This window comes from Phocoena phocoena, chromosome 19 (assembly GCF_963924675.1).
Source record: "Phocoena phocoena chromosome 19, mPhoPho1.1, whole genome shotgun sequence".
NCBI classification, from domain to species: Eukaryota; Metazoa; Chordata; class Mammalia; order Artiodactyla; family Phocoenidae; genus Phocoena; species Phocoena phocoena.
In genome coordinates, this window is record NC_089237.1 from 47,312,601 (window position 1) to 47,325,610 (window position 13,010).

Sequence of the window (13,010 nt, forward strand, 5' to 3'; positions counted from 1 at the left end):
ATTTGTGGCACAAGTCAGCTCAAAATCTCATTAGATATAATCAGACTTTTGTATCTTTACCAAGAAACACCCCAGAAAAATGCAAATCCACAGAGGTATTATTCCAACTCCTCTTTTCCATATGCTTCAGTAGTTGCAGTCCTACTGTGCGTGTGAAGAGCAAGAACAGGACTTATTGCCAACAGTTACAACACAGTGCATAACTTATTCCCAAGCCAAGCTAGGCTTGGCTCAGAAAGCTTCCCAGAATGATGGAAGGCATGACTGTAGGATGACTCAACCTTTGCTAATGCATAAAATAAAGCAAAGAAGAACTATTTGAAGGATTCACTTCTAAGCTTGGGCCAAATCAAAAGCCCAGAAGTATCTACTTTGTGATGAATCTTCAGTTCCAGCTGACTGATTAGACAGCACTGGTGTGGACATCTGTACCGTGGCCTAAGATGTTCTAATGACAGACTCCTGGCTAGGAATCTCAGAAGCAACCACTCAGTTTCTAACCACACCACGTTTTTAATCCATGCTATTCCTTCTGCCAGAAAAGTCTGCTACCCACATCTCCCTAAAGAACTTCCTTCATCTTTCAAAATTAAGGACAGATCACCTTTCTAGGTAGCTTTCCCTGTTTATCATGAGTTAATTTCTTTCTACTCTGTATTACCCCTATACAGTATACATATTTCTATTATAACATGTAACATTTCATTACAAGTATTTACTTACGTATCCATTTTTCTTACTACACTGTATCTTTGAAGGAAGGACCAATATCATTTACCTTTCTAGGTGCAGTGCCTAGAATAATGACCAGCATACAAAGCTATTCACTAAATATTTATGGAAATGACCTGAATGGGGACAGGAAAAACCCTGATCCCCTCAGAGGTGACTAGCTGACCTGAGAAAGAGGTTTCACAACTGGATAAGTAAGAGAAAAGAGAAAAATGTCCATATAAAACTGTGAAGCCAATTATTTAAGTCCACATATAAAGGTATATACCGTACTGCAAGAGAGAATACAAAAAAGAAAGAGGAGCCAACAAGAAAACGATTAGAGGTCAGGAGCAGTAAGGACACGACACAAAATGCATGCCAGAAATCCCTGACACTTATTAAAGCCAGTTACGAGTTCAGCTCTAACCTCTGGAACAATTAAAATAGAGAATTATTCTGAATAACAAACTCGTAAATGTGCATGAGGTTAAAAAAAACCTCACACAGTACAACTATCTCTGATACTAAAAGCAAAAATTTCTCCCGTGGGTTTCCACAAAGAAGATACCAGGTAATGCAAATAGCAGTGATTCCCTAGGCCTCTTTTATTATTTGTCTTAATATAGGCTGATGACCTTACACCAAAGTACAATTCAGTCAAAGCAATACTACCACGGACCAACATGTCACCTAGGTACATGTTCTAGGAATGAATGACATGGAAAGAGCAAAAGGAGGAGAGATGCCTAGTGATTCCCAGAGCAGACACTCAGTAAGTTTTGAATCGGTAGACAGAAGATAGACAACTGGAAAAATCACTGAAGCTCTTAATAATAAAAATGTGTGATAAATACATTTTACGGGGAACTGAGCATCAGAAAGCATCTCGATAGCATTTTAAGCTCCTTCTGGTCTAGGGAGTCTATATACTAATACTCAGAAAATAAAACTGAGCAGTAACTTCAATATTAAATATTCATGAGCAAAGTGAAAGGCTTCCAGGAGGAAGCCTGAGTTTTAACCTGAGTTAACCTGAGTTTCCCCCTGGAGCCAAACAAAGGGTCTACCGACTGGGGTAAGATCACAAGCCAAGAAGACAACTATTTCGTATTCTCTACCTTAGCCCAAACATCACACCCAAGACAGTGAAAACAGAGTAAACAGATGAAATCCCGGGACCCTAAAGAGCAGACAGGGATTGCAAATAACAGAACTACAGATACGTCTCCCCACGAGTATGGTCAGAAACTTAAAAAAACATAGGAAACTGGTGAGAAAGGTAACATGGGGAAAACAAAAAGCTCAGTGCAATCTCTTAGCCCACACAACAGACAATACGTTCTATATAAAGTGGGCTGCTCCCACTCACTACTAGTAACATCGCCTCACTACTCTGTCCCCTCCTATAGCAGCTGCAGACTGAACATGGATCCAGTGTAAGGGTCTCATTCTTGTGTGGAAGGCTCTTCACAGACTAGGAGCTGGATCCTAAGGGACGATTTATAGTACACCCGCACATACATTCCAGTTGGCTGGAACTCAGCAGCTGATTGCTCCCTTGTCTAACTTGGTAAGGAGCCAAAGGAGGACTTTTCTCAGTTGACTCTCCCAGGCTGGAAAATTCTCTAACCCCAGAGTTCTGGCTTAAGTCTGGATATCAGGTTATTCAGGAGATGCCAAAACTACGTCTTTACATTGGCTTTGAACAAGTCTCTCAAGTACACCATACGGATTCCCACAGATCTCAAAATCATCTGGACATTTAAGGCCAAAGATGGCCACTCTTCTTCCCACATAGAGAGGAACATGCTTTCCAAAGCATGGCCAACATCAAAACAAACCTTTCATAAATCATACATCAACCTGAACAAGTCTTGAAGGGTGAACAACCAACAGACACACTCATTAAATGGCCTCCTTACAACCTTTTTATTCTACACTGAAAATTCTCCCTATTCCCCCAGTGACTGGAATTCTCTCTCACTGTGGTTGATCCTTATGCCACGAAGGGCCAAATTCTAGGTCTGTTTCTCTGACTGAGACGAAATGAAGGAAGAAACCTTAACAAGGTGTTTTTTTAATCTCAGTAGGTTCTCAACCAAAACAGTTCCACCCCTCCCAGGGAGTCCTTGGAAAATCATGGGGGCCAACTACTGTCATCTAGTGGATGGGCCCAGGAATGCTAAACATCCTATGGTGACAGGCCAGAAAAATGAACTGTGCCCCCAAAAGGCAATAACACCCTCATTAACAATCAAGGTCCTAAAGGACCTCTGGGTTAACTGCCTTCACCCGCCCAGCTTCTGGAGCAGTGGTGGGCCATCTTTTCCTGTAAAGGGTCCGGCAGTAAATAGTTTAGGCCTTACAGGCCACATATGTCTCTCTGTCACATGTTCTTCTTCTTTTTAAACAACTCCTCACATAGGAAGGTAATAAACGCTTCTTAGCTTGCAGGCCACTGGCAGTCTTGTATCTACCCCTGTTCAGAGCACTCACTACCTGACTCATTAAAGTCCACTTATATTGAGAGATGCTGACTAAAATAAAATTCGATGCCGTGTGTTATAAACAACCCCAATAATGAACACTACAATTTTAAAGAATGCAACAAGAGCTTCAGAATTTAGTCTTAAAACCTAAGAACTGAGGCATGTATGTGACTTCTAATCGATTGAACAGTTCTCTCCTCTCCTCCCCTGTGCATTTCAGTAGCAAGTTTTCTTGTGAATGTTCGATTTCAAACATGTTACTGAAAAGAGCACAGAGGCAGCCTTTCCCCCTCCCTTGAGGGTATATAACTTCCTATTCACTATGCGTGCCACTCAAAAAGTCTCTTTAGAATTACTACCCTTAACATTTTCTAAAATGTCTAAACCAAACCAAAGCCTGGAAAATCTGACTGGTATCTGGGTCCTGACTTTCCGGATGGTAACTAAAGGTCACGTGGGGTGGAAAGTGGCCTGTGGGTAACACAGAATACACACATGCACGCGAACAGGATATGTTGGTAATCCGGTTTCCTGAGACCTGGTGAGTTGTGAGAGTTCTCATCAACACTCTTGCGGAAGATGAAAAACCTTAAGCTGGGAAATACTGGATTTTAAGAAAGCATTCATTCTTAGAATTAGATTTCTGGCTGAAGCAGAATGGGAAGGTACACCTCCTCTTCCTCCACATTTTAGTTGTCTAAAAACATAAATAAAACAAACACAAAAAATAAATGAAGCGAGTATCTGACGAGGTTTCTTCACCGTGTGGAAGCTGGTGTTTGCAGCATGGCTTATATCACGTCTCAAGCCCAGAAAGACGAAGAGTGTGGTTTTGGTGTCTAACCAGCCTCAACTGCACCCTGGCACTCTGTTTCTTCCCCCCAGAGAACTCTGCTCTGCTAGAGGAAAGAAACCAACCTCACATCTTGAAACAAAACTGCTAGGATAAAAATAAAGCCCTGAAGTGGTTTGGTGACCGAGGTCATATGGGGCGTTAAGGGTTTGTAGTTAGGGCCAATGTACTTTGAGAAACTTCCACTCACTGCTAACCACAAAGAGACAAAGACAGACGTCAGCCCGAGAGTCCAGCAGTGATCCAGGCAGGTGGCCCCAGACCTTGTCTGTTAGAGGCTATTCCTCACAGCAAACTCATAGGATCAATATCCGAAAAAACCCAGTCCCAGTTGTGACTTTCTTTGAAAGTAATCTCACCAAGCTGTTTCTTATGGCCTGAGAAAAAGAAAGCCAATCTGTAGCCTCTTCCTGTAGAAAAAGAGGCTCTTATGAACTCCTGTCATCACATGCTGCCAAATCTCAGTTGACAGAAGAATACTTTCAAAGAGTTGCCAGGGTGGCGGAGAATGACACGGGGAACATATTGTAAGCTACTTTACAAAAGTAAAGGGCCACATCAGTGACATGAAGTTAATAAAATGCCCACAGCAACCCCGAAAAAATACATGGTACCCACCTTACAGATATAAAATCTCTGTATTCATGAGGCCAAAAAATTAAGCTAACTTTCTCTGCTTTGATGATATAATTATGGGGCAATGCAATAACTGAGTTATCATGGACAAAACATTTACCTATTAGCAGAGAGACTCAATTCTTCTCTATCCTTGCAAATGAAGTCCATGCTAAGGCTATCCAGAGGAAATCAGGTCACAAGCTATTTTGAGCTTCACGGTGGCACGAGTTCTGGAAGCGCCAACCTGAAGGATCGTGATACAACTCTAGGAACTGGAACTCACTCTAATACAAGGCAAGGCATCCTGCCTAAGGAAGCAGGCCTTCTAAAACCAGGCTCTCATCTATAGTTACGTATACGCTCTCATCTATAGTTACGTATACGTATAGTTCATGGGTGGGGGCAGAGGGGTGAGGGGAAGGTGGAGGCATTAGATGTGTATCACCCACACATCACAGCTTTCTTCTGCACGGTGGTGGCAGCCGTGGCAGCAGCAGCTGGAGTGCACAAACTATGCAAGGGGCACTGAAAAGCAAGACAAAGGATGGGTCTGAAGAAAATGCCACCTGCATACCACACTTTTAAAAAAAGCCTTCAAGCAAATATAATAAGTTGAGCATGTGAAAGCTCTCTGCAACAGGCCACCTGACCTGGATTTCCCACAGTGAAGCTGTGCTCCTTTTTTGGCCCATGTTTACTTTGCTGGACTCTTGATTAACGGCAAGAAAAAAATGTACTCATATACTATCCAGCCTTGTAGAGCCATGTTATCAGAGTCGGAAAGAAAATCATCATCCTCGAAGGAAAAACCACCATGGAAACACGGACACAAGAGATTCAGGCAGGGGCAGCACACAAAATCCAGGCAGATGATTCCCAAACCTTGGCAAATAAGGTTCTCACTCTGCCAGAGATTTCACATAACTATTAAAAAGCCTGGGGACAAGGAAAACTACATGAGACCAGAAAAGCTTATTCTGACCAACTGGTTTGGTGGGTGCCATGCAGACTTTACTAAAACACAGCCCGAAGCTTCTCAGTTCACACGCTTACGCAGTGCAACTTCTCACTTTTCACCAAGCTTGGCTGCAACAGGATGCTGAGGAAAGAGCTCTATCCCAGAGCTCTGTGGGTAGGCCTCAATCCCCACAGGTACAAATTTCATTAAGAAACAGCAGTGATACCTTCAGATTCCTTAGGCTCACTACTGGACAGCAGACAGAGTAACCCAGCCAGGTAGCAGGACATACTGCTCACTGATTTCTGGGTCAACACCAATGACAACGTCACGTGAATCCCAGCAAAACACCTATGGCCCAATGATTAAGACGTTTCCCTGTGCCCAAAGTCAGGCCCGTTTGGGTGCTCTTGTCAATCTTAAACTGAATCTCTGAGAAACCACTTAAATGCCTCTTAAAAACCTGATTGTAATAACTTACTTTGGTGGCACTTTTAAAGCATGGATCACAAAATCAAACGCCTACAGAGGCAAGGTGCGTGATATAAGTAAGCCACATATAAGCAAGCGTAGGAGAGGTAAAGGGGCTAGTGGCAAACTAAAAGGGGGTAGGTACTACTCAGCTCTGGCAAATTGTTGCCAGATCTTGATTTCTTTTGAGAATTAGCTGGCAACTGACTGTAATTTTAAAATAAAACAAACAAAAGTCCACTATTTGTACCACTTGAACTCTGGTTAGTGAGCTCATCTGACACCTCCTAACGCAATAAAAAATGAGGCCCCACCAATGAAGTACTCTTACCAAAAATGCTGAAAGTATCTAACCATGTGTTTAACTCTCATTTACAGTTATACGGGGAGAGAGGAACAGGTTAAATGATACCACAAGGAAAGAGAGGCAAATCCAGAATGTGGAAATTCCACAGGACAATTGACCTGCTTCTTCTTTTTTTTTTGACCTGCTTCTTTAACAAGCTAGTGACATAAAGAAAATTTTTAAAAGGGAAGGCAGAACCGGTCTTGATTAAAAGAGACTTAGGAAAAAAACAATCAAACAATAATATATAGATCTTGATTTGAACAAACCAACTCTAAGAAGACATTTGTTAGATAATCTGGGAAATGAAGTCATAGATCAGATACTGAATGACGCCAAGGAAAGGCATGGCAATGGCCCTGTGGTATGTAAGAAAACATTCATTATTTTTTTAAAGGCATGTAGGGGGGACTTCCCTGGTGGTCCAGTGGTTAAGACTCCACGCTCCCAAAGCAGGGGGCCCAGGTTCAATCCCTGGTCAGGGAACTAGATCCCGTATGCCACAACTAAGAGCCTGTGTGCTGCAACTAACGATCCCGTGTGCCACAACTAAGGATCCCGCATGCAGCAACTAAAAGATCCCACACTCAGCAGCGAAGATCCTGCATACCACAACTAAGACCCAGTACAGCCAAATAAACATATATTTTTTTTTTCAATTAGAAAATAAAAGGCATGTAGAGAAGTGAAATATGTAGGGATGCAGTGATCTAGGGTTTGCTTTAAAATACTTCAGCAGGGGGTGAAGGGGAAAAGCTGAAACAAATGTGGATGACAGGTATGGGGGTTCATTACGCTATTTTCTTGTGTGTGTTTGAAATTTTTCACAATTAAATAAAACTCTTCAAATCAAATGAACAGTCTGCATTTAGACCGTGGGCTGTCAGTTTGTGAATCATCAAGCCTCATTGTTCACTTTCGTTAGAAAGCGAAAATTGCAAAATCAAGCCTAATAGCTTAAAAGAACACCGTAACAAAAATATGTCAGTAACAACTACCACCACTGTATGAGAAGTTACGAATCATCAAGCCTCATTGCTCTTTACATGTATTATCTCATTTAGTCTATCGTTATCACCACCTTACAAATGAGGAAACCGAAGCGCAGGCAGATTAAGGAACATGCCCAAAGTCTCACAGCTAATAACTGATAAAACCAGGACTTGAACTTAGGACTTCCCAAAACCCAAGCTGTTAACTCCTGCACTATCCTGCCTCTGACATACAGAATGCTGGACAAAATTAATGAAAGCTAACAAGCTTCCAAACCCTAAAGAAATATAATGGACTTGTAGGCAATCACTCATGGAAGGATCTCCCAACTCCCAAGTCCAATAGTAATATAAGTAATATTTTAAGTAATATATATAATTATATAATTATATAATTATAATATAATTATAAGTAATATAAAAAAATTACTTATATAATTATAAGTAATATAAAAAAAGCAAAGGTGAATAACAGTGTGTATGATATGCCACTAATGGACAATCATATACCTGTCTTATATATACAATTTATATTACATATAAACACACATATACTATATTACCCCATTCAAAAATTTCTTGGGCTTCCCTGGTGGCTCAGTGGTTGGGTCTGCCTGCCAAGGCAGGAGACATGGGTTCAAGCCCTGGTCCAGGAGGATCCTGCATGCTACAGAGTAACTAGGCCCACGCACCACAATTGCTGAGCCCGTGCTCTGAAGCCCGTGAGCCGCAACTACTGAGTACGCGTGCCATAACTACTGAAGCCCATGCACCTAGACCCTGTGCTCTGCAGCAAAGAAGCCACCTTTGCTTCTTTGGTGAGAAGCCCGTGCACCGCAACGAGGAGTAGCCCCCGCTCAAGGCAACTAGAGCGGGCCCGCGTGCGGCAACGGAAACCCAACGCAGCCAAAAATAAATAAATAAAATAAGATAAATAAAACATTTTAAAAAATACATTTCTTTAATTAAAATATTTAAATAGGCAATCACTCCTCTACTAGATCTGTCAATCTCTATTCCCACCTTCCTAGAAACCAACCCTAACATAACTGCCTAGAAATTTCTCCAACAAGAATCCAGCTTTCCAAACAAGGTCACAAACTTCCTATGCCCAGGGGGCCTCACATTAATCCCTCATGCCCCCAATTTATTACTAGCTCAAGATGCTGCCTCATGAAATGGATCCTTTCAGACTCAATCTTTCAAAAACAATAATCAGGGGGCTTCCCTGGTGGCGCAGTGGTTAAGAATCCACCTGCCAATGCAGGGGACATGGGTTCAAGCCCTGGTCCGGGAAGATCTCACATGCCATGGAGCAATTAAGCCCGTGCGCCACAACTACCAAGCCTGCACTCTGGAGCCCATGAGCCACAACTACTGAAGCTCGCATGCCACAACTACTGAAGCCTGCATGCCTACAGCCCGAGCTCCACAACAAGAGAAGCCACCGCACTGAGAAGCCCGCACACTGCCACGAAGAGTAGCCCTCACTTGCCACAACTACGGAAAGCCCGCACGCAGCAATGAAGACCCACCGCAGCCAAAAATAAAATAAATTTATAAAAAACAAAACAACAATAATCAGTCCTATTAGATGTCTAACCTTTCTTGAACTCACTCTTCCTTATTGTTGTGGCTTGAGAAGTTTCTCTTTATGCACAAGAGACAGGACATTATGGTGTCACTCTAACTGTGCTACTTTGATAAAGACCAAGATACAGATAACTGTGTTGACCATAGATATTAGAATACCACTTTCCCAACCAGATTCTAGGTTAAAAATTAGGCATGGATTTTTCTCTTCTGATATCCCAAGATAATGGACACTCGACATTTCCAATCTAAATGCTGTGCCCTATAAAAATATGCAGGAAGGGCTTCCCTGGTGGCGCAGTGGTTGAGAGTCCGCCTGCCGATGCAGGGGACACGGGTTCGTGCCCCGGTCCGGGAGGATCCCACATGTTGCGGAGCTGCTGGGCCCGTGAGCTGTGGCTGCTGAGCCCGCGCGTCCGGAGCCTGTGCCCCGCAACGGGAGAGGCCACAACAGTGGGAGGCCCGCGTACTGCACAAAAAAAAAAAAAAAAAAAAAAAAAAAAATATGCAGGAAGAGCATACCCTAAAATGTTTTATTTATTTATTTATTTTGGCTGCACTGGGTCTTCATTGCAGTGTGCGGGCTCTCTAGTTGAAGCGCACAGGATCTAGAGCACGTGGGCTCAGTAGCTGTGGTGGATGGACTTAGTTGTGGCATCTCACTGGGATCTTAGTTCCCCGACCAGGGATTGAACCCAGGCCCCCTGCATTGGGAGCGTGGAGTCTTCACCACTGCACCACCAGGGAAGTCCCCTTTAAAAGTGGCTATCTCTAGGTGATAAAACATATTTATCTGCATTTTCAAGCTTTTTTACAACAAGCATGTGTTGGCCTTGTGCATTTTTAAAAGCGATAAAAATATGAAAATGAAAAGAGCTTTGCCCTTCTTGATTGAAGCCATTAGCAATTTCCTCCAACCACCAAGACACAAAGAGACACTAGTACCTTCTCCAGGTTTGAGCTCAGAATGCCTAAAGCACCATCTAAGAGAGCAGTCCTCAAATTTTAATCAGCAAACTATGGGGCAAAAAATTCAGTCCACTTTCACCCTACCAAATTTAATGAATGGAAGAGTATTGCTTTTGTTGAATTAACAATGCAGATGTGACAAGTAAACAATGAGAAATTCCAGAAACAAAATGTTATTTCCAGAATCCAGAAGGATATTATACGGGACCAGCCTACAGACCACCACACACCCAGGCATCCACAGCACCAAACAAGAAAGTGGTTCCTGCAGAAGGTTCAGTCTTTCCACCACTCCAACTTTCTCACATTATCCTCCAAACTCATCACAGATTTAGATACCCTGCAAAGCTTCTGCTGTGTCACACCACCTCTGTCTTTGCTCGGGCTGTTCCTCCTACTTGGAACACTCTCTTCTCACTCTCCCTAGTTAACGTTTCCAGGAAGCCTTCTGAATTCACCCTCCCTTTCGCCACCACAACCCACGCCTCCACCAGGATTGGACCAAGTGCCCTTCTCTGTGCTTCCAAGGCACCCAAGACATACCTCCCTCATGACACTCACACAATACAGTTGGTCCTCATTATCTGTGGATTTCGTATTTATGAATTCACCCACTCACTAAAACTTATTAGCGACCCCAAAATCAATACTCACGGTGCTTTCACAGTCATTTGTGAACATGTACAGAGCAGCAAAAAATCTGAGTCTCCACATAAGCACATTCCCAGCTGAGATCAAACAGGTGATTTCTCTCATACTTTAAACTAGTGTCCTTTCTGTGGCCTACTTAGTGCCACATTTTCCACATCTTTGTGCACTGATTAAAATGGTCCCCAAGTGCAGTGCTAAAATGCTATCTAGTGTTCCTAAACACGAGAAGGCTGTGATGTGCCTTAATGAGAAAATACGTGTGCTAGATAAGTGGCTTGGGCATGAGTTATAGCGCTGCTGGCCATGAGTTCAATGTTAATGAATAAACAACATATTAAATAAGGTGTCTTTAAATAGAAGCATACATAAAATAAGGTTATGTACTGATCAGCTGATGAAAATCTTGTAACCAGGGGCTCACAGGAACCTAACCTTGTATTTCCCTTAGGAGCAATGGTTCAGAACCTACTAATTCAGTGTCTATGGTGACTTTACAGAACATAACTACTGCAAACAACAATAAACTGTATACTGAAACATTCTCTTTATGTAGCCATTCCTTCCATTCACCCAGAGGTTGGTAAAGTAAGGCCCACAGGCCAAAGCGAGCCTGCCACCTGTCTTTGTAAACAAAGTTTTACTGGAACACGGCCATGCTCGCTCATTTACATTTTGTCTATGGCTACTTCAGCACCACAACAGCAAAGGTGAGTAATAACAGAGACCATATGGCTTGCGAAGTCTAAAATACTTACTATTTGGCCCTTCACAAAAAAAGGCTGCTGACCCATGCACTAGACTCTAAACTCTTCTCTTTTTTAAAATTTATTTATTCTTGGCTGCATTGGGTCTTCGTTGCGGCACGCAGGCTTTTCTCTAGTTGCAGTGAGCGGGGGCTACTCTTTGTCGTGGTGTGCAGGCTTCTCACTGTGGTGGCTTCTCTCATTGCGGAGCATGGGCTCTAGGCACGCGGGCTCAGCAGTTGTGGTTCGTGGGCTCTAGAGCGCAGACTCAGTAGTTGTGGCACACAGGCTTAGTTGCTCCACAGCATGTGGGATCCTCCTGGACCAGGGCTCGAACCCATGTCCCCTGCATTGGCAGGCAGATTCTTAACCACTGTGCCACCAGGGAGGTCCCGACTCTAAGCTCTTTGAGGAAACAACAATGTTGTATTCATCTTTACAATCTTAGCACAAAGCTGGCACAATAGGACAGGTAAATCAAACTTCAGTCTGATTAAGCACTGGACCCAGAATACAGCCTTCTGCTCTAAGAAGTCTGGGGTAACTGCACCAAATTGCAGATCTGATTAAGTCTTGAAAAAAAGATACTATGCAAAGAAATAAAGTAAATAATGGAATGTGACAGAAGGATGAGGAGCAAAACGAAAAAGACCAAGGCAAACAATATCATTTGGTGGGTGAAATAATCTGAGAGATTCAAATAAGGAAAGACCCAATAACAGGTATTAGTAGCTACTGAGGTCCAGTCTAGTCTGAACCCTAAAACATATTCAGAAGAGTCAAAGAGAAGGAAGGTTTTGCAAGAGCTTGGCCAAATATACAATGACATTTCATTTGTCTAAAGACATATTTTCTACACATAGCACCACGCATGTTGTACATATAACAATCACAATGGGTTGAGGAAAATGCCGGGAATAGTAAGCCAAACCATGCCACAATAGGAGAACTCACTGAAGTCTGAGAGACAAACATCTATCAACAGCTCATTCTTCCCCAGCAAACAGACACACGTTACACTGCATTCAAGATGTTGATAACAGAGCAATCAGGTCTGAGAACATCCTCAGCTGCTCCATCAGAGACTCTCACCTTTCAGTATGAACATTATTTCTGAAGCCATTAATTTAATATCCTTAGATTAACTCACTCTCAGCAACAACTCATTTGCTAAGCAGTACCCTTTTCTGATTTCCAAAGGGAGTTGAGACACAGTGGAAGGCACATCCACTAAATAAAGAATGCTTGGAACCCTGTCGACACTGAATTTGAGTGGCCTAGCTGACAGAGAGAGTTTAAATGCGGGGCTCAATAGTTTCAGAGGATGCCACTTACAGCTGAGGCTGGCAGTCCCTCCCCAGGTTGCATGTTCAACCCAAACCACATCTCAAGGCTGAAAACCAGCAACCCACAAGCTAACCTCCTGCAGCCACGCAGAGAGACAGCAAAAGCTCACGCTTGGCAGAGACAGGACAAACCAGTTTGGAGATTACTATCATGACTAACAACCACCCGAAGCCAAATTTTCTGTTTCTTATTCATGGATCTGAATTTTAGCAGTTTGTGCTAGAAACTCTCCAGGAGTTGCCAAAGGAGCAACTCCTATCAAGGCT

At 42.8% G+C, this 13,010-nt stretch overlaps 1 protein-coding gene and 1 non-coding gene across 2 annotated transcripts in view; one reads left to right on the top strand and one right to left on the bottom strand.

Annotated features, from left to right (window-relative positions):
- The window catches only part of SMG6 (SMG6 nonsense mediated mRNA decay factor), a 235,560-nt gene that overhangs the window by 197,249 nt on the left and 25,301 nt on the right, over positions 1-13,010 (bottom strand). The gene's annotated exons all lie outside the window — the stretch shown is intronic.
- Positions 6,863-6,935, top strand: TRNAW-CCA (transfer RNA tryptophan (anticodon CCA)). Its single transcript has one exon. It is a non-coding gene; the product is annotated as a tRNA-Trp (tRNA).